We start from the raw sequence: 26753 nt of genomic DNA on the forward strand, positions 1-26753 counted from the left end.
GATAAAAGGCTAGTATCTAAAATAATAAGGAACTTCTACAACTCAATAGCAAAGAAAGAAAAAAAGAAAGAAGGAAGGAAGGAAGGAAGGAAGAAAAGGAAGGAAGGAAAACAAACAATAAAACCCCTTTACTAAAAATGAGCAAGGAAACTGCATAGACATTTTCTCCAAAAAAGATGTACAAATAACTAAAATGTATATGAATAGTTGCTCAGCATCACTAGTCATTAGGAAAATGTGAATCAAAACCACAGTGAGATATCATCTCACACCTGTTAGGGGGCTATTAACCAAAAAACAAAAGATAATGAGTGTTGGTGAGAATGTGGAGAAAACACTTGCATACTTTTTTGATACCAATGTAAATTGGTGCAGCCACCATGGAAAACAGTGTAAAGGTTCCTCAAAAACTTAAAGATAAAACTACCTATGATCCAGCAATCTCACTTCTGGATATCCAGATGAAATGAAATTACTCTCTGGAAGAGACATCCGCACTCCCATATTTACTGCAGCACTATTCATAATAGCCAAGACATGGAAGCAACCTAAATGTCCACCAACAGATGAGTGGATAAAGAAAGTGTGGGTTTATACATATAACGGAATTTTATTCAGCCTTAAGAAAGAAGGAAATTCTGCCATTTGCGACAACGTGAATGAAGATGAAGGATATTATGCTAAGTGAAATAAACCAAAAACAGGACAAGTAATACATGATACTATTTATGATGAATCTAAGACAGTCAAACTCATAGAAGCAGAGAGTACAGTGGTGATTGTCAGGGGCTGATAGGGGGGTGGGGGGAAACAGAGAAGTGTTAGTCAAAGAGTATAAAGTTTCGGTTATACAAGATGAATTAAGTCTTAGACATCTACTGTAGAACGTAGTGTCTGTAGTTGACAATACTATATTATGCACTCAAAAATATGCAGAGAAGGTAGACCTTATGTTAAGTGTTATTGTCACAAAAATTATAATAATAGTAATAAATAAGAATGTGGGGAGAAACTTTTACAGGTAAGGAATAGGTTTATGATTAGATTGTGGTGATGGGTTCACAGGTGTCTAATTATCTCCAAACTCAAACTCATCAAGTTATATACATTAAATACATATAGCTCTTTGTATGTTAATCATACCTTAACAAAGTGGGAGTGAGTAGGAGGAGAGAAAGAGAGAGAGAGAGAGAGAGAGAGAGAGAATATATAGGGTTTTAAGGCCAGGGCTGCATGACTTTAAGGTGGGTCTGCACAGCAGGAAATATTGGGAATGGGCAATTTATGACAATAGTTTTGGATTGGTGGGTACTGTGGGGTGAGGGTCTTGAAGTGAGCTATTTTAATTTTTTCACAGTCTTACTTTCCAGGAGTAAGTATTTCCAGGAACAAGCTAAACTATTATTTTTTTGCCTGGTCCTAGTATTATTTCCAGGGGTAGGAAAAAATGTTGGCTTCAGGAAATAATTATCCCATAGATTTTTATGAAGATTAAATAAAATAATGGACAAAAGTAGATAAAGCATTTAGCACACAGGAGGTGTTCAGCCAGTGTTAGTTGATAGTAACTATTATTGTCCACTCCTTTACATTCCCTATGTTACTTGTGGCTGTCTTAGAGAAATCCAACTCAGCTTTGAACCTGCTCAATGTCCTCTCCAGCCCGTCTTCCTAGGTCTCCCCTAGGAGGAAGAGAACTCTGTCTTGTGAACTGCATGTCTTTGGAGCTCTCTTTTGTGATACTCATTGCAATCTACTTTCAACATCTGATAGTTATATACATCTAGATATTATTTCTCCTGTTAGCCTCTAAGATCATGCTTTTCTCCACATATGGCCCTCCAAAGTTCTCAGCCCGGAGCCTTGTCCATGGAGTGGTTCTCTAAATGCTTACTGATTCAGCAAATGCAATCAATTATTTCCCATATGTAAAATTGAAGACCTTAGATAAGAACTGCAGCTTAAGGCAAAGCCTAGGTAGGTCTTTTTGCATACTTTGCACACAGTAGGCAGATTCAATGCTGTGAGCTGTCTGTAAATGTGACTGGATGATGCCAGGCAGTTATGCCCACGTGATAATCTGAAAGAGGGCATACGTGTGGAAATAGCAAAGAGGCAGTGGAACTCCATGAAGAAAGTGGTGGTGAGAGAATCTAAAGAGCTGGTAGTTAAGGTCAGAGATTCAGCCAAAAATGACCATTTCAAACATGAATCATTAGATATAATTTATGGCTAAAGATCTAATAGGAAAGACCAACTAGAAAATTTGTAAGATTATCCTACTTCTCTTAGGTCATGGTCATTGCTTGTTCGGTTACCACTTTTATAAAAATTTTCCCTCCTGGGATCTGACAGGTTCTACATTATTTTTGTGATCACGGTATCTCCTCTGCCAGGTAAGTATCCCACATTATTTTTGAATTTAACCTTGAAAATAGAGACTTAATTTTTTAAGTTTAGAAACTGGTTATGTTAATTTAATATTTATTAAAGTTTCCATACGTAATTTATTAAACATTTTAATGAAAAAAGTCACATTGTTTTATAATAGCTATCATTTTATAAATGTGATGCTTTATTATGTATTATTAATTCATGTAATCCTCATGATAACCCTAAGAGGTAAAATTTTTTTACCCACATTTTCCCTGGGAGGAAATTGAGGTTCAGCAGGGTTAAGTATCTTGCTTAACCTCTTTTATTAATAGCTATCAAGTCATGGAACCAAAATCTGAACTTAGGTCGCCTTCACGTCAAAGTCACATTTTTAACCACAGGAGTAATTGAATATACACAGATACATATGTATTAAATAAGGTTTTCATCTGAAAATAAGATGTTTTTACTACATGAAACTGATTGGGAGGGATCAAGGAGACATTGGGAAGAGGTAGTATATGAATACTACGTAAAAAGTTATATAAGTTCTTCTAAGAAACTCACATAGGCTTAATTATACATATATAAACTCTAGTTATAAATATGAATAAAATACACATTTCTATTAAATTTGCTTAAAGATAATTAGTTATATGAGTTTTACACACTCACACGTTATGGTTACAAGAGATACATATTTATTAATAAATGCAGATGGAACAGACTGAATAGTCAAGGAATATCAGAGACTCAGAGTTTTTTTACTTCATTTGTTTATATAATCTAACAAGCATAAAGCAAGCACAGGATTCTCAGACCTTTCAATGGGCTGCTCTGAGTTTATGTGTACTTTTTATGGGTGCTTTCAGTTTTATTGTTCTTACCAAGAAGGCAATCATAGCCAATATGTTCACATAGTAGCATATGAGAGTGGCTAAGATTGTCAAAAACTAACAATTGACTTTGCATTTAAAATTCAAACAGAATAATGTGTATTTTTCAAGTGGTTCTTCACTCCCTGGAATCAAAAAATAGATCTTTCCTTAGTCACTTTTGGCTACCCCTTCCTCACAAATTGACTGGGATTCTTATCAAATTAACATCATTTCTGACTGATGATATTTCTGCTATTTCCTGCACTTTTGCCTTTTTTCCGTTTTATTAATAGGTGGGGAGGAAGCACCAGTTGCTGGTGGGTAATGCTGCTGCTTCCCCTGGTGCGTTGATGACAACCCTGTCCCGCTTTCTGGTCTCCAGTAAATCAGGCGAATCACTGGAGTATGTTCTTCTGTGGCGATGTGTTTGCACAATCACCTAAAAGTACACGCAGCACACAAACTGTCCATGCTGTTGTGGAATACAAAATTCTTTTTGATCCAGTCCCTGCTTTCCCAGGTTGTTCATTTCATAGGGTTTTGGAACAAGTGAGAGCTTGGAGACCACCTAGTTTCCTTTTTCATTTTATTGGTTTGGAAACTGAGGCTCAGGTAGGCTCAGTGGTTCCCAAAGGGTGGTCCTTGGACCAACCGCATCAGCTTCCCCTTCCACCCTACACCCACAGGATCTGAAACTCTGCAGCTGGGGCCCACACATCTGTACTTTAACAAGCTGTCCAGACGATTCTGGGTCATGCTATAGTTTGAAAAACACGGGGTTGAGGCATTTGTCCAAGGTCACGTAGCTGCTGGCAGGACACAAACTCAGGCTTCCTGATACCCAATTTAGAGCCTTTTGTGCTCTATCACTTCTGCCCCTGCCTCAGCTCACACTTACTGTGCTTTTTTCTGTTGGTGTTCTTTTGGAAACTGGCATTTATTCACTTAGTTTTAATGAGGTCCAGTCTAGCTGCCTTTTTCTCTCTCTCAGCTTGCTAAGAGATTTAAGTTCAGGAGCTATTACCTAATTATATTAATTTCATGTCTGGAGATTTTAACAATAATTTCTTCAAATTGAAGTTTTAATTTGACCACAAATCCTCGCCCTGAGCAGAGGTACCGTCAGTTTTCCTGGTTCATAGATTTTTCTTTGCTTTTCAAGCAAAGTTCAGCAGCTGAGCAGATGCATTTGCTTTCACCCTTCTGGGTAGAGGAGGAAGGCTGATGCCCTTTCATAAGCAATTTTCTTTTTTCTAGTGGCAGTTTTCATCCTATTCTGACAAAACTGTGCATAAGGATAACCCCTTTCAACTTCATTCCCAGAGCATCAGCTTTGGTGCCGCTTGTTCTGAGGCTCTTCCTTTGCTTCAGCAGACCCCAGGCAAGACAGACAGCCCCATCTGACCCTCTTCACTGTTCTTCAGAGATTATTGACTCCATGTGCCTGAGCTTCCTAGGGGTGTCCACCTTCTTTTAATCTCCCTTCTCTCCACCTTTGTTTCCTTTGGGCTTCCCATTCTCGGGCTAGAAGCTTGTTGTGGTCATAAGGCCCTATCAGGAAGCTGTGTGATTTATGGCTTCTTTCTCCCATGAAAGAAGTTTGAATGGGGGCTGAAAGGCACTATTCAGCTTGACTAGCCCTTTGCTTGTTGTACCCTGGACTCCAAAACTCCAAGGGCCTAGGGAACTGATGTTTTCTTTCCTTACCCTCTCCTTCTCCTCTTCTTCCTGGGGACTCTTTCAATCTGGATCTTCTCCAGGAGGTTTGACCAGGGCCACACCCAATCTGAAGTGCTTTTGGGAGGCTGGAGGTTTTGGGGCTCAACTCTAGAAATAGGTATACTCTAGGAGGCCCTGAACCAACACACAGACCCACCCTGAATGGGCCCAGCAGGCCTGGAGTTGACCTGGTCACACAAGGGCCCCTCAGGGTGAGGCTGGCCCTGGGAATTGACCAAAACCCAAATAGCTGCAGCAAGAGAGAGGTGAAGATTTCAGAAAATTTCTCCTAAATACTTTGATCTATGGCATTTGTCTAATCGAGGTTACATAATACTGAAAACTGTAAATATTAATATTTATTAGGTGTTTCTGGGCTTGGGTTTAAATGAGAACATCTTTACATGATGATTCTGTTTACATTTGAAGTTGTTATGGAGTCCCTCTTGATATATAAGAATGACAAAGATTACAATAATAATAATAATTACTGTTATGGAGTACATGCTATGGGTTCTTTAGTAGGTACATTGTAGACATTGCCACTAATCCTTCTATCCAACCTGCAAGGTGGATACTATTAGCCTCATTGTCCAGGTGGGGAGACAGGGACTGATGTTAAGCAATTTGCGCAAAGTAAAACACTTACTGAGAAAACTTAGTGACAGTCTTCTTTTCTTGTGAGGATTTGAAATAGTAGTTAAGGACATAAACTCTGAAGTCAAGCTTCTGAGCTCAAATCCTAGCACCACATATAGTGTTATAAGCCATAGCTATACTCAATCTGCCTGTGCCTCAGTTTCCCTTTCTGTAAAGTAGGCATAATAATGGCATCTACTTTATTAGGTTGATGTAAAGATTTAAAGAATTAGTATACATTAACTACTTAGAACAGTACGTGGCATAAAATAATCCATGTGCATTTGGCTATTAAAAAAATGCAAGGCTGAAAAACGGCACTGTTTCACATTATTTGCCAAATAAACTAATCATTTAGAGTAGATTTCCTACAGGTCTGACACTCATTTTCTGTCTCTTTTCAGAGAATAAAATAATTCAGTACTTAGTAAGGAAGTCCAGGAGGGGATATGTAACTTTTACTTAGAACAAATAAATCATTTATCACTCTTCTTTCCCCTTCTGCCACTCCTTTCAGAGTGCTCTCTGGGCACCCTGCACCTCTGTAACTCATGTGGCTGCAAATCACACAGTAGCCAGTGCTGAATCCCATTTGCAGTACAAAGAGACTGCCAGGGAAAAATGGGCTTAATTAGTAAGAGATGTTCAAGGTAAAGCCTTTACAAAAGAGCTAACTGTGCTGTGTTAAAGGGAAGAAATATGATGAAAGCCACTATTACTGGAACCAGGATGATGCATATATTTCCTTAGCCTTTGCCTGCCGTATCACATCTGCTTAGATGTCCCAGCTCCAATTTCAGGGGTAGTTCAAAGCTGAGGTTTCTGACTAGGAAACCACAGAACAATGCAGGAGCTGTGGAGCTTATGCCAGCAGACCTGTAATCACTCTGGCCAACTAACATGCCAACTCGGGGAAGATGAAGCTGAAGAAAACAGGGACCCATCTTCCAGAGCTATATGTGAGAAATGGACATGGAAATAGCCAATCACAAACACAACAAGAGATTTCTGAGCCTAAGCACTGTGTGAAGAGATGGATTTGGATGGGGAGACAGGACTGGCTAAGCAGAGGCAGGGACAGCTCAGCAGAGCTCGGACTGGACCAGGCTACTGGGTAAAAAGGAAGGAGAACATGAGTAAAGAAACCCAAATTCTCAGTTCTAATGTTGGCATTGTCATTTACCAGTTTTGTGATGTTGGGTGAGTCTCTATAGCCATAGGCTGTAGTTTTTTAAGGTCTTATATATTGGTCTTAATAACCTCCACATATGCATTAAGTCTCATCCAAGGGCTTACAGAAGGACAGAAAATCTTCTCTAACAAATTATTAAAAGCTTCGAGAGACTGATTGGAGATGGGAACAACATTCACATGACTTAAATGGAATCTTTGCTTCCCCTTAATTTACATATCCTACCCAGAAGTGGGTGGGCATCTTAGAATTTCTAGCTACTTATGAAACAATTTTCAAACCACAACTAGATGGTTATGAACTACTTTCTGGCTTTACCTAAGGCTTGCATATTGTTTCTAGAATTGATTGCCATTTGGGAGTTTAGGGAAAACTCTTTGACTCTCAATGTGTAGACTCCATTCTGAGCATTCTAGGATTAGACTAATGTTGTTAGGATCCTTGAGGAGGAGTGAAACTTGTTAGGATTCTTGAGGGTGTATGATACTTGAGATGATATGTAAATAGAGCAAACTTTATCAGTTCATTCAACTAACATTTAATAAGTCTTGACTACATTTCAGGCACTACACTAGGTATTAGGGAGATGGCAGTGACCAAGGCAGTCCTGCGACAAGAGTTGAAAATCTACCTGTGTGACAACTAGTTATATATGCATTCACAATAGGACACAATAAATTTCACAATAGAGGTAGAGACTGTTGGGACTCACTTTTCCATCTGCTTTTCCACATATCTCAGCCTCCTTGCATCTAGGTAGTGTCATGTGACTAATTTTCACCAATGGCATGTGAGCAGAGGTGATGCACCACTTTTCTCCAGGGCATACCTTCTCTGCACTCACTCTTACCTTACCTTGATGACTTTGGAGACCACACATTCCAGAAAGCATAGACGTAAGATGGAGAAGGGCTGTCTATTCTGCCTCAGACTGTGATGTGAGAAATAAGCTTTAAATGTCATGTCATAAAAGGCAAAGGAAGATTGTTTCAGGTTAGAGGGGGCTAAAGAAACATGACAACTAAATGCAATATCTGCCCCTAGACTTGATCCTGCACTGGAAAGGGAAAAAGTTATGAAGCACATAATTAGATCAGCTAACAAAAGTAGAAGATGGATGTCAAATTAGATATAAAAGGATTGCATCACTGTTAACCTGTGAAGATGACAATTGTACTATGACTGTATGGAGAGACATCTATGGTCTTAGGAAATACACACTGACATATTTAGGGGCAAAGGGCCATTATTTATATAATTTACTCTCAAATACTGAAGAAAATGGGGTAAAATGTTAACAATAGGCAAATCTGGGTAAAGGGTATATGGGTGTCCCTTGTACAATTTTTAGTTTTACAATTTTTTGTATGTTTGAAATTATTTCCAAATCAAATGTTAAAAATTAAAATGTTATGGTGTTAAGTCACAAAGATTTGGGTATTTGTTATTGCCGCAGGATAGCCCATACCATCTTGACTTGCACAGGGGGAGGTGGGAACACCTTGCAGGGCAAACAAGCTTCATTTAGTGGATCAGAGAGGAGTTTCCAGAAGATTTGAAAAATAAATAGAAGCTAGTCAAGTAAAGAGGGAGGAGTACTCCAAGCAAGCAAAAGAACCACATATATTAATATGAAGGCCAAGAGTGAGGGAGAGTGTAGTGTATTAACAAAACAGGAAGAATTCAACATGGCTGGGACATAGAGTGGGGGGAGGGAAGAGGTGAGAAATAAATCTGGGCCAGGTCCTGATGGGCCACGTAAACCACATTAAGGCATTTGGACTTTAAACTAAAGACAATGGAAAACCTTGAGGTTTTTAAGCAAGAGAGTGACATAATAAGATTCACATTTTTAGAAGATTATTCTGGCTACAGAATGGATTGGAAGGGAAGAAGACTATTTTAGGAAAAAGTCAATGGGGTGGTGGCCATAAAGATATAGAGGGGTGAGAGATTTAAGCGCTAGGCAGGAGATGAAGTCTGTTGGCCTGGGTGATTGATGGGTGAGAAATGGGTTGAGTGAATGGTAACTGCCTGTTTCTGGCTGGAGGAATCAGGTAGATGGTGCTACCATTCCCAAAACTAAGACACCCAGGAAGAGGGTCGGGTTTGCCAAGAGAAAATCATGATTTCAGTTTGGACATTTCAGTTGGGACATCCAATGGGGAAGTGTTCAGGAGGCAACTGGATGAATGGGCAGGGAACTCATAAAAGAGATCAAGGCTACAGGTAGAGATGTGGGAGCTGTTGGCACCTTTATGAAAGGGGTGAAGTCACCAGAAAGTGCATAGAGTGGTGAAAAGGGCCCACGGCAGAACCTGCAGGTTCACTAGCTGTGTGGTGGATGGCTGGGTAGAGGATTTGACAAACGTGAGCTTCAGCAGTCCCAGTGTGGCTAGGCTATTGTGACTCCTGTTACTGCTTCTCTCTCATTGGGATAGTAAAGCTCTGTTAATTTATTCTTAGACAAGCGCTTAGATTAGGTTAGGTTAGATTAGGTTCAGAGGTTTCAAAATAGCATATGTTCACGTTTAGAAGGGATTTCTGCATTGGTTAGTGATTAAAATATTTTCTGTCATTAGTGGGTGATCTATTAACATCCCATTTTACAGAAAGGGGCCATAGGGTTCAAGAAGTTTTAAATGTTTTACTTCCTGTTTCTCAGGGTTTTGGCTGACAAGCTAGAGATGGGATGTCAAAATTTTGGCTTTTAGACTTAATATTATTCCAAATTAATTATTCAGAGGTCAAGGTATGTTACGTATGCCTTTTAATATTCTTTTCTGCGTTTGAATCCTCAGTCTATTTCCTCGTTCAATCATCCAGTGCTCTTCTTTTCACTGATGAGTTTTTTTGGAAGGCTACATGGAAACACAAATTTTTAGCCAATTAACTGATCATCGTCCTTCCACTCCTACTCATGCTTCACAGCCCAGTTCACATTGCTCACTCTTCCTCTCCAGGCTGGGTAAGCATCTGTGGGCAAACTTTCAGCATTCTGCTGACAGGGTCTGTTTCCCATGGTTCTCTCCCTCGGATCTGTGAACACCTTTAGGGCCAGGACTGGGTCTGACTTGTTCATCCTCAAACCTCCCGCACCATGAGCAGGGCTCACAGAATCTGCTCAAGCCCAGGGTTTGTTAGAGGGATGGGATTGATGATTGTGGGTGTGATTCCTTTGTGGGTCTGTCATTGGCTATCTCAAGGCTGCAGACTCATTGCCTTATTCCTGATTGGCTTTTGTTCACACAACTGTCTGCTTTCAGAGTTGTTCATGGATCAAAAACCTCTCTTTTCTGTCAGTTTTTCCTTTCTACACCCTCAATACCCTGTACGGTATTTGGCTTTTGGCACAGAGTGGTTTGGTCTTGCCAGCAATTTATCGGGTCTTATCTTTTAGGACACAGGTGGCTAGTCATCTTTCATAAAACTAGCACACAGCAGGCACCTAATTAATGATGATGATGGTGATAACATAGTGACAACTGAACTAGATACCTCCTGTTAGTATTATATCCTATAGGGACTCTGTCTTCCTTTGTTTGTATCAATGTCTTTGTACTAGGACTACTTGAGAGATGGTGTGTGCGCTGTGGAGATGAACATCCAGGTGAGCCAGCAGATCTGGAGGTGCTGCAGGAGTTGGTATTGGTAGGGTGGCTGGAAATTCATGCTTTGGAAGGAGGTAGGAGGGAAGGAGAGGGAGGGAGAAGAAAAGAGAGGAAAGAGAGAGGGTAAAAAATGAGAGATTTGGAAGATATGGGTCTCCAGGAATAATGGCTACTTTTTTTTTAGTTTATAGGTAATTTAATCCTCAACACAACCCCGAGAACTGAAGTGCAGAGAAGTTAAGTAACTTGCCCAAGATCACATACTTAGTGACAGAGCCAGGGTTCAAAGCCAGGTCTGAGTGACTAAAACCCATGTCCCCACCCCCATCCCCACCCTCAGCCCCCAGGACACACTGATTCTGAACAGTAGCTTGGTCACATAGAAGCCCTGGAGACATCCTTTTAGGCCTTTCTTCCCACGTGAAATCAGAAATACTAGAACATGGTGCCCCATTGTAGCCACCTTGAGACCACTGAGGAGTTAAAGGCAGAGTCTGACCCCTTAGGGTTTGCCCGAAGTAGGCAGAGCCTTTGATAATTGCTACACAGCTGTTCCTGGTGTAACCTAGCTTGGCCACTCCTTTCTTCTGTCTCCTTTCAGAATGTTCTTTCATGCTTGGAAATATTTAGTGTGGCTCCATTTGAATTGTTAAAGTTACAGCATCTGGTATTTTGTGTGCATTTTCTCTGAAATTTAAAAGAAAAAAAGTCTATTATTGTTCTCCCTGCAGCAAAATCTCTGTCTCTCTCTGCACCCACCCCTTTTTAATTTTAAAGCATTTCTGTGGCACATTCTCGTCTCTTCAGATTGTGTATGCCTTGATGGAATTCAGGTTTCAAGAGCATCTGCTCTAGTTCCTGGAGGATTTTGAGGACTTTTAAATTTGTCAGCCAGTTCCTTTAGGCAGTGGGCTACCCTTTCAATAATTAAAGGAAAAACCTCAAAGCTACTAACAACCTGCCCTTCTTCCCCGCCTTTTTTAAACACTGGTTCCAGCATTTTTGGTTAACACTACTGCTGGATAAATTAGAAAATAAAATCTCTGTGGGTGACCAGGCAAAACTTATTAATCATATAACCCTAGCCGATGACATAGCCCTAATACAAATATTTGTGCTTCTGTCACTGGCACTCGTCTGATCACTGCCAAATAGTGACAGATTTTAAAGACAATCACATTAAGTATTAATCAGGCTTGAAAAATGCAGCCACGCAGAGGCATACTAAGGAGTAGGCATTTCCTGCCTGCTCTCTGCACTAACCACATCCTATGCCAGTGTATTATTGAAATTGTTCTTTTTCTTCATAAAACATCATTTTCAGCATGCCCCAAAATCTAAAATGGCCATTGGTTGGCTGGATGACCTTGAGTCGGTGTCAGAGCTCCTACTAGATAATGCCCTGGGCTCCAGGCTCTCCTGATCACACTCACATTCCTTATTCCAGCTTCTCTCTCACTGCTAGGATGTGAGCAAGTGCTAGGTGTTCAGTATGCAAATTGGTGAGAACTCCTGGGGTTAGGAATGGAAGCTGTCAGTGGTGAAGGCAGCATGGAGTCAGGGGTGCTCAGGCTGGGCCTGGAAGGAAGAGGCAGAATACTGCTGGAGAGGATCCCAAGTAATGGTGGGAACATGGGGTTGGCCATGTCTGCCTGGCTTGGGGTGGAGATTAGCAGGATGTAACATTCATCAAGTCAAGAGGGGTTGGGAAAGACAAGAAATTAAGAGAGAAATTCATGCTGTTTTAATGAAAACTTCTATTTGCCTTAGGAGGCTCCTCAAAGACAAAAAGCATCTTGGAGGGCAAAGCTGCCAGCCTATACACTCTAGGAAGTCAGTTCCAGAGAGAAGGGGACTAGGTGGGCACTGAGACCACTCACACGGGCAATCTCAGGAGGATGGGCTCAGTGGTGCTCATAGGATACAGAGTTAAGAATCAGAGCTGAGCTCTAGTCCCTTCACAGCTCCTCCTCGAATTGCTCAGTCTTTATCCACAGCAGTGGGATCCCAGAAGTTCCAGAGCTGTTAAGAGTTCTTGGGTATTAATGTTAAGGAAAGAATAAAGCACACTTACCAAAAGGAGAAATGGGCTAGCAGTTCATTCAGGAGCCTTGCCCAGCTGGGGTCAGCTTTGAAGCTTTGCAGTTTCAGAAACATGCCTTTGTCTATTTGTTCTGAGATGTTCAGACTTAGGGAACAGACTCACACTAACCAACTCATGTGAGATTGATGTATAGGTGGAAAAAAATCCCGGTTTCTTATTTATAAGGAGAAAATATAATATTGGGGTAGGGCAAGGGTGAGTTGAGTGTGTGTTCAAATATATGTAAATGTTGAATTGGCTGGTTGATTCTCTCTTCATAAACAAACCCACAAGTTATAATTTGAAAAGTTGTTTGTTAAGTGCAAGCTTATAAAAAGGACACACAGTCTTTTGCACAGTGCTGCAAATATACCAGTCAATTCTTGTTGTTTGGCCTCTGTTTTTCTAGACTTCTTTTTTTTTTTTTTTGAGACAGAGTCTCGCTCTGTTGCCCAGGCTAGAGTGCCGTGGCGTAAGCCCAGCTCACAGCAACCTCAAACTACTGGGCTCAAAGCAATCCTTCTGCCTTAGCCTCCTGAGTAGCTGGGACTATAGGCATGTGCCACCATGCCCGGCTAATTTTTTCTATATATATTTTTAGCTGTCCAAATCATTTCTTTCTATTTTTTAGTAGAGACGGGGTCTCACTCTTGCTCAGGCTGGTCTCGAACTCCTGACCTCGAGCGATCCTCCCGCCTTGGCCTCCCAGAGTGCTAGGATTACAGGCGTGAGCCACCGCGTCCGGCCTATTTTTCTAGACTTCTTAAAAACCACTTCTTCTCATTCTATTTTCACACAACTTTCTGTATATTTAATTAGGTTCGAAGTCGTTTCTTGGAGATTAAATCTTCTCCAGTTAGGGTTTTATTAGGGAGCAGGGAAAGAGTTAGAGACCCGCAGGAGAGATACTAGGTAGAGAAAAATCAGAAAATAATAATCTCTTGGTAATTCTCTGCCAAGCAACCAACCCATTTAAGCTCCCAACATTCCCCTCTTCTCTGATTATTGGAAAAAATCAAAGAATCATAGAATTTTAGGAACTGGAAGAGGCCTTAGAAATAGTCTACCAAGCTCCTTGGGTTGGTATAATAATTTGCTTTTTTGGTTATTTAACTTCTCCCTTACAAATCTCTATCTTTTCTTATTCTTTCATCTGAGAAGAGAATAATAAATCCTATCAAGAATAACCTACTCTCCCACCTATGTGCTTGGTCCCATTTCCTTTATTGTGACATCTAATTTATTGTCCAAACTGGGACACAATTGAGAGGAAAGGAGTTATTTTTAATAATGAAGCCAAGACAACAGACAAAATCAAGCCAGTTCTACAAAAACTTGGATGTATGGTTGTCATCATTTCTGCCCACCTCCCTTTTAAACCTTGATTTGTCAAGTAGCTTTTGTTTCAGTTGCTTTTTCAGTCTTTCCTTTTCATCTGCTTAGAAACCAAATCCCTCACCCACATTTACTGCGAGCCCTCTTTGTGCTAGTCTTTAAGGGTTTGGTGTGTGCGGTTTTGCCCCTCGGGTGAGACTTCTCTTGTCTCCTGTTTTGGGAAGGAGTGAGTGAGGGCATGGAAGGGAGGACAGGGGTCTTTCCCCCATATTCTCCCAAGGGCAGACATTTCTTTGGGGGGTTGAAGGTAAGAATACTGAGAGAAATAGCTTCCTGTGTCTGCTGCAGCTTCCTCACAGCCACCCACTTCTGCCTCTACCCAAAACTCATCTGACACCCTTCACCCTCACCTCCCCAGTCCTGGGCCTTGTCCTCACAGCTGCCTTTGATTCTTGAAATGCTCCTGTCTTTGCCCCCAGTGTCAGGGCACTCACTCTCCTGGGAGGGACTTTTCAGGACCACCTCACTGGGATTAATTTGCCTCCTGCAGGGAGCAGAGGCCCAGCCTGGGTGACAACTCAATCAACCCTTGTTAGTTAATTGGAATTGAAATGAGGGGCTGTCAGTGGAGCTTCAGGGTTCTGTTTGCAGCTCTCTCTTCTTTATTCTTCCTTGGGAAGACTAAGTGTTTTTGGCATTGTTGTTTGTCCACCTAGAGGAAGAAAGAACAAAAGAGCTTTCAGAGTCACCATTCACAGGGGAGGAGCCCAATTTTCATCAGCCCATGAAATCCCCAAATTTAGTGCCCCATGAGAGAGTTACAAGTCCAGGGGTATTTTGGGACATCCTGATTTTAGAGATTTGACGAAATAAGTTACATCAAAGCCTCTCTCAGTTGTGGAGTTTTAGCACCTCTTGTCCCTTAAAGGTTAAATTCCCTATACAAACCCCAGACAATCCAATGGGATGTCCACTGGGGCTGTCTGATGGTCCCTTTGTAGGTGTTGGTGGAAGCTGGTTTGGCCTCAGGGGTGTGGTGACAGATACTTTTACTAGGGATTTATGAAACTTGTTTCAGGAGTCAACTCCCAGGAATAACTCTATTAACACAACTACAACCAGTTCCTGACTCCTTTTCATCTTCTGCCAAAAATCTCCAAAGGCTCAAGAAGAATTGAGTTTATTTTTCCTGAATCACATCCTGTTTATTATTTTAATGTCAGCTTCATCTTGGTTTCCTACCCATGGCCTGACTAGCAATGAAGAAGAAAATATTGATCATTTCTCAAGAAGCTGCTGCAAGACTCTCTCCAGGGCATTGAACACTCAGCTTTAGTGCAAGGCCAATAGTTCAGAAAACTCTTCAGCCTTCTAGATATTTAGGTCCACAGAATCTTACATCTTGTGGCCCAAAATAAATGACACACCTTTGGATTCAGTTCTAGCACCTGCTACATGCCAGGCACAGATCTACTCTTGACTCCTTTTTACTAACACTGTGGACTTCTCTCCCAGCTTTGGTGCTCGTTTGCTTCCATCACTCTTCCCCTCCCTTTCTTCTCTGGAAGACTGCCCCAGCCACTAGAGCCCCTCTGCCCAAACAGACAAAGTCGTCAGTGCCTGAGAGCTTATGGTCCTTGGGACATCCCTTAGCCAGTGACTGACAGGTGTGGAGTGTGAAAGGCTTGGGACAAACTCAGGCATAATTATACTCCAGAATTTCCCTGTGGGATCAGGCAGAAGTAGCTCTCCACGGCGCTTTGCCTAAAATTGAACATTTGTTTGGCTTCTTTTTCTTCCCTGTTCTCCCTTCTCTACTTTTTTGCCTGTTTCTCCCAGGAGTACTTCTTAATAAACCACTTGTCCATGAATCCTCACCTTGAACCCTACTTCCAGGGAAACTGATGCAAGACAATATTATCTCATTGAATTCTCAAAGCTACCCTGTGAGAATGAATTTTAATAATTATTTTCATTATTCTCATTTACAGATGAAGAGACGGAGATGTCTAGCATTTAAGTGATTTCTTCAGACCACACAGCGAGTAAGTAAGGTGCAGAATTGGGATTTAAATCTAGAACTTCTGACTCCAAATCCTAGACCTGGTTAATTTATCATTTTCTACTACAGAATCACCTTCCATCCCACATGGAGGATGATTGTTTAGTCAATGAATATTTAGAAAATACTTACTTTGTGTCACATATTGTGAGCAAAATAGTAAGCAAAATATTCATTAATGAAATAATTTTATGAATACATAACTATAAACTGTGATAAAAGCTATAAAGTACTGCTATGCCAAGTTTATATTGGATAGTGTGTGTGTGTATGTCAAGAAGAAATTTTGGTTTGGGGGAAGACGGGTTTGCATGACAAAACAAACAAACTCTTGTCTGCCTGAAATGCAACAGCATGCAGCTAAATGAAATTAAATTTAATTTTGTATTTTCTATCCAGATAAGTTTAATTTTGCAAGCTTCACATGGCCTAGAGCTGTGTATGTGTAGCTTGCTCTCACTGGCTGTCAACAATTCTATCTATACGCAGCTCACTGCTCCTTCCACACACCCCAAGACCTTGGCAAGCCTCCCTGGTGCCAATCAGCAGCCCCTGGTAATGTAAAAAGCAGCGGCAGCTATGCTTTCCTATCACAGAGTCCCTCATTAAAATTTGTGCTTGGCTGAGCAGCTGGTCCCAGATCACAGATTCCGGCTCACAGTGGGTAGCTCTGGATATGGAGACGATGAATGCACACAGCTTGTTAATGACACTGTCAGAAGGTGGGGTTCCCTTTCAGCTATTTCTAGAGAAATCTGGGCCATTTATCACACACACAGACATTTATTCACTCATACCTAAGTTCTCATATTCTTTCTCTATAGGAATGTTATTAATAAGCAAAACTTTTCAAAGTTTTTCTAGTTGGTCACCATAAAAGAAAGAGGTGCTAGAATGTGAGCTGTCTTTGAGTAAACCCACTTTAGGCAGTTTCTTCATCCATTTTGTGTTGCTATAACAGAATACCACAGACTGAAGAATTTATTAAGAAAAGAAATTTATTTCTTACAGTTCTGGAGGCTGAGAAGTACAAGGTTGAGGGACTCCCCTCTGGCCAGGGCCTTCTTGCTGCATCATCCCATGGCGGAAGGTGAAGGGCAAGAAACCATGAGAGAGTGAGAGAGAGCCAAACTGGCTTTTATAACAACCACTCTCACCATACGACATTAATCCATTCATGAGGGTGGATCCCTCACGGCCTAATGTGCTTTTAATGGTCTCACCTCTTAATACCATCACAATGGCAATCAAATTTCAACATGAGTTTTGGAGGGGACATTTAAACCATAGAAGGTGGTGGAGGGATACCAAGAAGCATAAGACTATCCCCTGCCCTTAAGAGAATCTCTGTGATTTAATTATTATCAGGGGTAATAACAATGGTGATGATGATAATTGTAATACTCATGCATGAGCTACTATTTTACAGTTGACAAGTATTTTCAGCTTTGTTAATTCATTTTTCCTCTAGTCCTTTCCCTGGGTTGGAAACTCAGCTGTTTTTTTCCATATTGATTCCTTATCAATGAACAGAGAAGCTGGCTTTTCCACTAATGATCCAATCAAAGGTTCCATAACTATCACCTGCAAATACCCAAACCCAAAATTCCTTTTAAAAAATCCATCTATCTATCTTTAGGAACATGAAGTTGGAATCAGTAAAGGCCAAATGCGTTTCTGTGGGTACAAATTCTTTCAAGGTCTGCTTTAATGAACTTCTAGTGGAATATTTCTAGCTACAGAAATGTCTACCCATATTCAGAACCTCAGAAGTCAGGGTTAGAAGGTTTCTGCTTGATAGACACTTGATATTGTAAGATGATTTAAAAAACATTGTTGAGGCTTTACTAAATTATAATGATACTAATGAGAATGGTTTAGCTTTACTGAGTTCCTACTATGTGCTGGAAACTTTGACAAGCACTGGAGAATCAAAGAGGTATAGGATAAGGTCCATGCCCTAAAAAAATTTATACTCATGTTGGGAAGACCCAGCTAGGATAACTGGTAGATGATTGGTATGGAGAAAAAGTTTAGTGGACAGAAATAGTGATGTGGTCTGGTACAGTCAGAGATGACTTAAAGAGGAGACAGTGTAACTTAAAGGCCATAAATAAGGGGTCATATTTAGACAAGTAGAGGGGCATGGGAAGAATGCCCCAGGCAGGGATAGCAGAAAGAACTATTAACAGTATTTAGAGCTGGGAATGTATGAGTTATATTTAGAAGACAAAGAAGAGACGAGTATGACTGGAGTGAAGTGTTGATGTAAGAGAGGATGGAAATATAATCACAGAAACCCAGGAAAAGCTCGCATGCCAAACCAGGAGGTTAGATCACTGGTGATAGTTACCATACATTGTATGGTAATTAAATATGGCAAATACAACAGTACTAATGGTTGTTGCCAGTATTAAATGTTTATTATTTACCTGGTCCTGCAGGTAAATAGAGTGCTTTCTCATTGAATCACTCGTTAAGTCAGTACATATTCATTGCCCACTATAATCCTCACAATAATCCAAGAAGGTACTTGTTATTGCTTCCATTTTAAAGATAAGAAAACTGAGGCTCAACAGGACTAAGTAACTTATGCAAAGTAACACAGCTAATTCATGGCAGAGTCATGATTTGGCCCCATGTCTGTCTGACAAAGCCTGCATTTTCCCACTATGTTACACTGCAGGCTTCTGAGTCCCTACAGAGGTGGAAATAATGGACGTTGTTTGAGGGGCAGGCAGTGAGGACAGAGTCTGGAGGTTGGGCAACAATTACAACAGGCCAACCATGAAGTGGAACTGTGGTGTGAGGAGAAAAATGAGAAAGGAGTTTGTGATGAAGGTCAAGGTGAATGGAAAGGAAAGGATGAATTCTAAAGACATAATGAAAAAATAAGAATATTCAGTAGTTTGTATTAGAGGAGAGGTGGAAAGAAAGGGAGGAGTCAGAGATGTTTTCAAAGATTCAAGCCTGGGACTTGATTGCCTGTAAGATGTTAACTATACTAATCAACGCCCTATGTTTTCTTAAATGTACTGGAATATGTGAATCTAAAGAACAGGCTCCTTCAAGGTAGCTACTTGGGAGACTTTGGCCTTGTTCTGACAATGCTGCTATTACTGTAAAGTATTGGGAACTCTTCCCTCAGGGCTACCTTCCACCATATGGCAAAGGTCTCCTAACTCTAGCCAAGGATGTCCTACTCAGCCTAACCACCCACCTGATTTGCCAAACTTGTCTCCAAATCACTTACTTTTTTAAAAAAATAATACCTGTTAAAGGATGAAGCTTTACCACTTTTGAGGGTATGCTCAGGTTTTTCTCACTCCCAGGGGGATAGTTTGGACATCGACCCCAGGCAGTCCTGGGTTTGAACTCTGACTCAGCCAAGTTATTTAACCCTACTCAGGTCCTTCAGCTAGAAAATGGATATCACAGTTCCTCCCCCAGAGTATTATAGTGTTAATTAGGATGTTTTCAGTAGGAAGTAACAGAATAGTCAACTCCAATTGACTTAAACAATGTGGAACTTTATTTGCTCACATAGGGAGAAGTCCAGAGGTAAAGTGAGCTCCAAGCAGAATATTAGCGGGACTCAAGTTTTCTTTCTCTGCAGTTCTCTTGGCTCTGTTTTGTTCTGATTTTTAGCTTTGTTGTCAGGCTGGTTTCCTTTGCATTGGCAAGAGGATCATCAACAGCAACTTGGGCAACATGCTTTCTTCCTCTTGTCTAGTACAGGAGAGAGAAAAACCTCTTCCCAACAGTTGAGCATATGCACTTCCCTTCCATCTGTTTGGACCGTCTTAGGACAGATACCCACTTCATGGATCCCATGGACCAATAGCCAGCAGTGCAATGCCATGCATAGACTGGCTTGGCATGGGGTGAGCTGAGTGTCGGGAAGGATTAAATATAATAGTATAACTCATGGGCATTATCTGGCCCATAGCTAGCACTCAGTAAGTTATTTTCCTAACAATGATTGGAGTATTATTTGGGCCAATTACACACACACTTCTGACTATATGAGGAATGCTTTCTCTCTTTTTTTTTTCTTTTTGGAGACAAAGTATTGCTTTGTTGCCCGGGCTAGAGTGAGTGCCGTGGCATCAGCCTAGCTCACTGCAACCTCAAACTCCTCGGCTTAAGTGATCCTACTGCCTCAGCCTCCCGAGTAGTTGGGACTACAGATGTGCGCCACCATGCCCGGCTAATTTGTTCTATATATATTTTTAGTTGGCCAGATAATTTCTTTCTATTTTTAGTAGAGACAGGGTCTCGATTTTGCTCAGGCTGGTCTTGAACTCCTGACCTCGAGCAATCCACCAGCCTCAGCCTCCCAGAGTGCTAGGATTACAGGCGTGAGCCACCAAGCCCGGCCTGCCTTCTCTCTTTAATGTTTACCTTTACCCTCCCTCTCCTTTGGCCCAGGGCCACAATCTCACCTCCCATCAGAATGGATTACAGAGCAGTGAACAAGCTGGGATGGTAACCTTGGGCTTGTTCAGTACGCGAAAATCAGCACCAGTTTTGAATCCAGAGGCAGATAGGACATATGGACAGAAAGGAATGCTGTGTGGGGGCCAGGAAAAAGGAGGAACTGGGAATCAGGAGAGGGGACACCAAAATCTTACTGATTTTTGCTTTTGCTCTGTTCCTCCCATCTCTGCTCCTGGTGCTGTCTCTGGCTTCACAGGACTCACTGGGGCAGGGTTGGAGGGGGGCGGCTCTTATTAGCATTTAGAGGGAAGTTTTAAACAGCTCATCCATCCAGGCATACTTAGGACCCCATTTCATCTGTATGTATTTGGCAACTAGCTGAGAAAGACCAGAACCAAGGCTTTCACACCTATTTAGCACCTGGTTAAGCATCACTGGCACCTGCCAAATGGGTCTCTATCATTTAGGGGGAATTTGCACTGATTACTGTACTAATTAAGCAGAAGTCATTGCTACTCACAATCATTAGGCTAAATCGGTTTCTGGGGAAAAGTCTTGATAAGCAGCTGCCCGATTGAAATGGATTTGAAGGCACCCCACGCACACAGGCTCATGCAACAGCAGTTGCTCTTGTATCCTCAGCCAGCACAACCTGGATTCCTATGAACAGGTTCTGGATGGGACCGAACTCAGGTATAGTTGACAGTATCAAAGGTAGATGACATGGGTTGGGGAATTTTACAAGGCGAGATGCACAAACTTAATTGAGGTAAATGATTCTAAGTACCAAGTTTCAGGGGCGTTGTCCTACAGTAAGTAGATATTTCACACATGCTCTGGCCTTAATTTTCTTCGTTTTATTTCTTTTGCATAAATGCTTTTGGGGTAGGCAGCTCCCTGCCCACTGACTTCCTACAACTGTACTTTAGGATGCTTAGAGCATTTTAGAGACTGATTTTGTGACTAGGGCGTAGTAGACTCAACTCTCTGAACTTTGATTCCTAGGATCTATGTAAACTTGGCATTTGCTAAACAATTTTGGGGGTGTGGGTGTGTTGTGTTGTCGTGGTGGGATATATAGCAGTAGTCTTGATATCCAAGGCATTGGAAATGCTTGTGAGCATCTGAGGACTTCTTCTGTGGGCAACAGGGTCTCATAGGAGACCAAGAACTCTTCAAATAACATCAGATATAATAGTCCCCCTTATTTGAACTTTCACTTTCTGAGATTCAGTTACCCATGGTATAGCACAATAAGATATTTTGAGAGAGAGAGAAAGAGACCACACATAATGATATATTACAGTATATCATTAGAATTGTTCCATTTTATTATTATTATTGTTAATCTTTTACTGTGCCTAATTTATAAATTACCTTTATTAAAGGTGTGTATGTATATGAAAAAACATAGTATATACAGGGTTTGGTACTATCTGAGGTTTCAGGCATCCACTGAGGGTCTTGGAATGGATCCCCCACAGATAAGGGAGGCTACTATGCTACACCTGAAGACAAGTCCTTTTGAATCAAGGCACAAACTGCGTCTGAAAACTTATTCTTCTAAAATTTTATAACATGGCTACTGGTTTTATAAAATATTGTGTTGGTAGTTAGAGAAATGTGGAGTTGGGTGGGTATTGTGAAAAATACAATGTGGAGAAGAACCTGGCCTGTATATTGATATATTTGGGCCAAAATTTACTACTTTGAAATAAGCTTCAGACATTGTATTGGCTACTTCTGAGATGCTAATGTGCATCATGAGGTCGGTAAATTTTCCTAATATTGTGCATGCCAGGTACATTTATGTCTGTGCTAGATTTTCCTGGAAGCCTAAGGGAGGTAATTTCTTTGGGGGGAGGAGGTGAATTGCTCTATATTATTAAAAGTTGTGGTGATGTTGTGGGGCAATTGCATCTCACTTCCTGGAAGGTCAGAGAAAGAAATTTAATTTGAAGCCAGTGGAAAATTTCAAACATGTGTACAATCCCATATAGCAAATGCCATGAAAATCTCCACATCCCAGTGATTCTCAATGGTCTATTTGTATCAGGCGGTATTCAATGAGGTGAAACTTTGTCCTAAATAAAAATGTGGACAATTCCTTGGAGTTTGTTCTAATGGGAAACTGTTGCCCAAAATCTTGAGGGAGTAGAGCTCAGAGCAAAGAAGGAACACTGACTTGGAGAGTAGATTCTGCAGAAAATTTTCAAAGGAGATTATTTGAAGTTTAGTGGGGAGGTAAAACCAGCCAGAAAGGTGCCCATGAAGACATGAGCCCTTTCAGAAACACATAGAAATCTTAGCATTTAATGGAATGAGGGAGAAAAGGTCACTTCATTTTATTTTTCTCATTGAACGGAAGGGTGACCTGGGAAAGCTGGAGAATATAGGACACATGGGTAGCAGGCATCTGGGTGACATGTAAATTCTATTATGCTAGGGGCTCCCTTCCACTTAGCACAGTGCTTGGTACCTGCTAGGTGTGCATTACATAACTATTGTGCATATAAAATGAGAATGGACACAAAGATACCATAGCTAATTATAGGATGTTAATGACTTATGAGGTTCATTTCCAGGGAGGAGGTGGATGGATGGGGAAAGGGAGATGCTGCTGAAAACAGGGAAAGAGCACACGGATGGGGAGTGAGGGAAGCTGCAGTCTTCTCTCCTTATTATAGCTGAGAGGGACTCTGCCACCTCTTGATTTTGAAAGAGAAGAACATTTTTATTTTCTGAGTAACCCTTTGTGTGGAGCCTGGTGTTGCCTGAACCCCTGTGTCCAGTCCCAGTAGCGGCACATCCTTGCAGTCTTGTTTTTTCTCTGGTGTGAAAGACCAGTATGGATGGTCCTGGAGCTCATGTCCTCCCACTGCTGGCAACGTTGCAGAGTGCCGGCTCACAGTTCTGAGTCAGCTCAACAGATGAACGGGCCCCTGGGATCCCAAGGCCCCATCCTTAACAAGGCCACTTGGGCCCCCAAGAAACTCCCATTGTTCTACAGCCACAAAGCTTTTCCCTGCTTTGGTTAACATGTAGAGTGTTCCAGGATTGGGCCTCCTTTCATGGGAACTTTGTCATGGAGCATGTGGCCCATCTACCCTTGGCCTGAGCTGTGGGATGGTGAGAGGTCCAGAGGTTACACGAGCAAAACTATTTCTTTACTTGTAATTTTCCCTTTATAAGTTCCATTTTATATCTGTACCACATGATCCCTTTGATCCTTGGGAATTGGGGTCTTTTTTGATATAAAGTTCAGGTTTTAAGGGACCTGGAATGGCAGAGGGACACTACCCCTGCCATGAGGGATTAACAGGAAAGAGACATTTTCCCTTGGAGCAGACAGAATGGCCTGTCCACAGGAGAAAGAGTGGGGAGAAGAAAGGTGGACTAATCTTTCTGTATGCTGAAGAGAAGCCCATTTCTAGCCTGTCCCTTGACAGCAATGCTGTTGATTATATCTGATACTTTTCTCCCCACTTGCAGAAGCTTCCTAGAGCTGCTGTGCTGATGGGACTGGCTGGTTTTTTACTTATTGTCAGAAAAAATAGAGATGGGGTTACGGAATAGTTCTCTGTGACTCCTAAATGAGGATGTCCCTCGAGGGGGAGGGCAGGCAGTGGACTGGTTTGTTGATCAGTGTGAGAAGACACATGACACAGCTGTGGGCACAGAGGCAGAGCATCTAGAGTGTTCATCCCTCCTTCAGTGGCCTGCAGTTTGTCAATTTCCTCAGAAAGTGCCCCAAAGAACCCTCTTGCTGTTTGTGGGCAGATGCGCTCCCCATCCCCTGCTGGGCGAAGCTCCTTAATCTGGGCAGGTGATGCTGCCTGCTTGTCCCAGGAGGACTGTCTAAAGTAACCACAGAAGGGATTGATTTAGTTTACTACTGAAATGCAGACTTCCCACAGATGGAAGGTGGCAACTCTTGATGCAATAATATCGATTTGCTGCAGCCAGTCTGCTCGAGCTGTAGAAAAACTCCACATGACTGGCTACCTAAGGAAACAGAGAGGAGGCTCAGCTGGTCAGACTCCCATGGGGATCAGGTGAGGTGTGGGTCGACTGACCCTGCAGATCTTCAATAGCTCAAGTAGGGGGATCTGCCCTAGTCCTGGCCCCTGTCTACGCAACACTGTGGTTCAGATCTCAGCTTGGGAATCAAACAGCCCTGGCTTTAGATTCCCCTTCCTCATGTACTAGCTACATGGACTGGATCGGGTACTTAATTTCCTCTCATTCATTTTGGTATTAAAAATTTTTTTACCGAGCACCTGGAAAATCTCTGCATCTGTAAGCACCTGCGAGGGAAGTTTGGCTCCATTCATGTCCTGGATATGAGAACAGAGCAAAAGGTACAGATGGGAGGGAGGCTGCCTGGCTTTCCTTTTCCCTGGCTTCACTGGGAAAAAAACTTGGACCCAAGGTGGCCCCTAGTGTTCTGTGAAAAACACTGTTTTGTCTTTCCTCAAAAGGAGCAGCCAGAAAGCTCTGCCTGGGAGGAGAGTAGGACAGCTGTCACCTGAGAGAGGCCCTAGCATAAATCACAGAGAGCCAGGAAAGGAGGGAAGGTTCAACAAGAACATTAGGGCACTCTTGATTTTTATGAATCGCTGACCTGCCAGGGAACTGGGTGTGTTTCCTTTTCCTTTGCCTCCAAATCAGATTCTTTAGAGCTGAAAACACTATCCCTAGCTACCCTCTTCAAATAAAAATGAAGGACAGCTCTGGGCACCCGAAGGTGGCTCTTTAAATCTCTCTTTGCCCACGCCTGCCTTTTTGGGCCATTTGCTGAGCTTGTCAGTGCTGGTCTCTTGTTGAGTCCCCCCCTCAGCAGCCTGATGCTGTGGTTGTACTGTGCTGAGGTGCCAGGCACATTCCACAACCATAGATACTTCCAGTTAGCACAGCAGCTAAACCCATATAGGCCTCTCTTCTTCCTCCTGAAACCTCACTGAAATGACAGCCAAGGAATAAAATGCTGTGAAGCTGCTAGGGTAGAGAAAATATGGGAAACTATGAAAGAGGTCAATGCATTCTTGGAGGATGCAAAGCAGATGAAGGAGTGGCCACTGACTCACCAAACTGGGGACAGCAATGGCTTCAGTGCCCACAGAGAAGGGCACAAGGAGAAGCAAGCCAACAGCTCCTAGAATGCAGCAGGCAGGCCTGATACATGGGCTGAAGCCAGGGGGGTGGTTGGCAGTCTGTCTAGTTTCAGTTAGAGACCCAGGCTCCTGCAGAAGTGATAACTGGACCCCTCCCCTCCTATACTTCTAACTTCTCTATTTAGAAATTGAACCTGGAGGGACTAGGCTCAGGACAAGAAGACATCCTGTACTGGACATGGTAGAGCTGACACACAGGTTGAGCACGGGGATTCTGAATGTGGGGACTTCCACCTACCCTCCTCTGCTCTTCCCTCCAGATGCTGACAGTCAGGGCCTAACGCCCACGCAGAGGTGGCTTCTTCTCTAAGGAGACTCAATAGAAAATGCTTACAGATCCTGACATTTGAGGACTCCCTTCTACCTTAGAAGTTTATAAGCCCAGGCATTTAGAACTTCTCATCAGTGCTATTTTTAGTTGTTCATTTATTTTATAATTATCAAGAAATTAACTTGTCTGAACTCAAACTGCACATTCTGTCTCCCCTGGAGTGGGCAATAGCTGAAGTCTCAATCCCAGTTTTTTTGCCTTAGCGGAGCTGCTTAGAGTCTGCCTCCCACATGCACAGTTCAGGAGGTAGCCAGCGATTAGGTGGGGATTTATGTGCAGAATATGAGGCTTCTCCTTTCTGGCTGTCTCCTTTCCTCACTTTTTGCTTTTGTGAAATAATCAGTACTCTGATTATTTGACCCAGCAAGCCTGTAGGTTTCTATTAGAATTTTTATTCTCTGCTTGGTATGGAATGGGACTTGTTCTCAGGCTAGAAATTATGAAAGAAGGAGAAATGATCAATGCTTCCAAATGTCAACTCTTCTTCAATATCCGGCTACCTTTGTTCACTCTTCACTATGTTTCGGAAGTTTTTGTTTGTTTGTTTGTTTGTTTTATTAAGTTTGGGGTTATGATAGATAGTCTTCTGGAGAAAGTTGGTCTGATAGATGATTGGAGCTAAATTTTGGTAGCCATTACTTTTTGGTAACTTTTATTCTCCCATCACTTTTCTCCACCATACTTTTAAATATGAATGAGCAGCCAAGGATCAGTGGGGAGTTTAAGGAAAGCATCTAACATAAAAGATGGAGAAACAAAACAAAACAAAAAATGATGGGGTTAAGTTGAAGGAAGGGGGTTCTTAGGGAAACAGAGATACTGCCCAAAGCAGAACAAAATGCACAAGTAAATTCTCTACAATAATGTTATCAGAAAGACAAAAATATTTCACCTGCAAAACAAAAACAGGCTA

The 26753-nt window shown here is 41.8% G+C and overlaps 1 long non-coding RNA gene across 1 annotated transcript in view; it reads left to right on the forward strand.

Moving 5' to 3' along the window:
- LOC123647772 overlaps positions 1-26753 on the forward strand; it is a 93100-nt gene that overhangs the window by 22436 nt on the left and 43911 nt on the right. Inside the window, exon 3 of the long non-coding RNA XR_006738331.1 lies at positions 15825-15878. This is a non-coding gene — a long non-coding RNA (uncharacterized LOC123647772). The remainder of the gene's footprint in view (positions 1-15824; positions 15879-26753) is intronic.

The sequence above is a fragment of the Lemur catta genome, chromosome 1 (assembly GCF_020740605.2).
Source record: "Lemur catta isolate mLemCat1 chromosome 1, mLemCat1.pri, whole genome shotgun sequence".
In the NCBI taxonomy this organism is placed as follows: Eukaryota; Metazoa; Chordata; class Mammalia; order Primates; family Lemuridae; genus Lemur; species Lemur catta.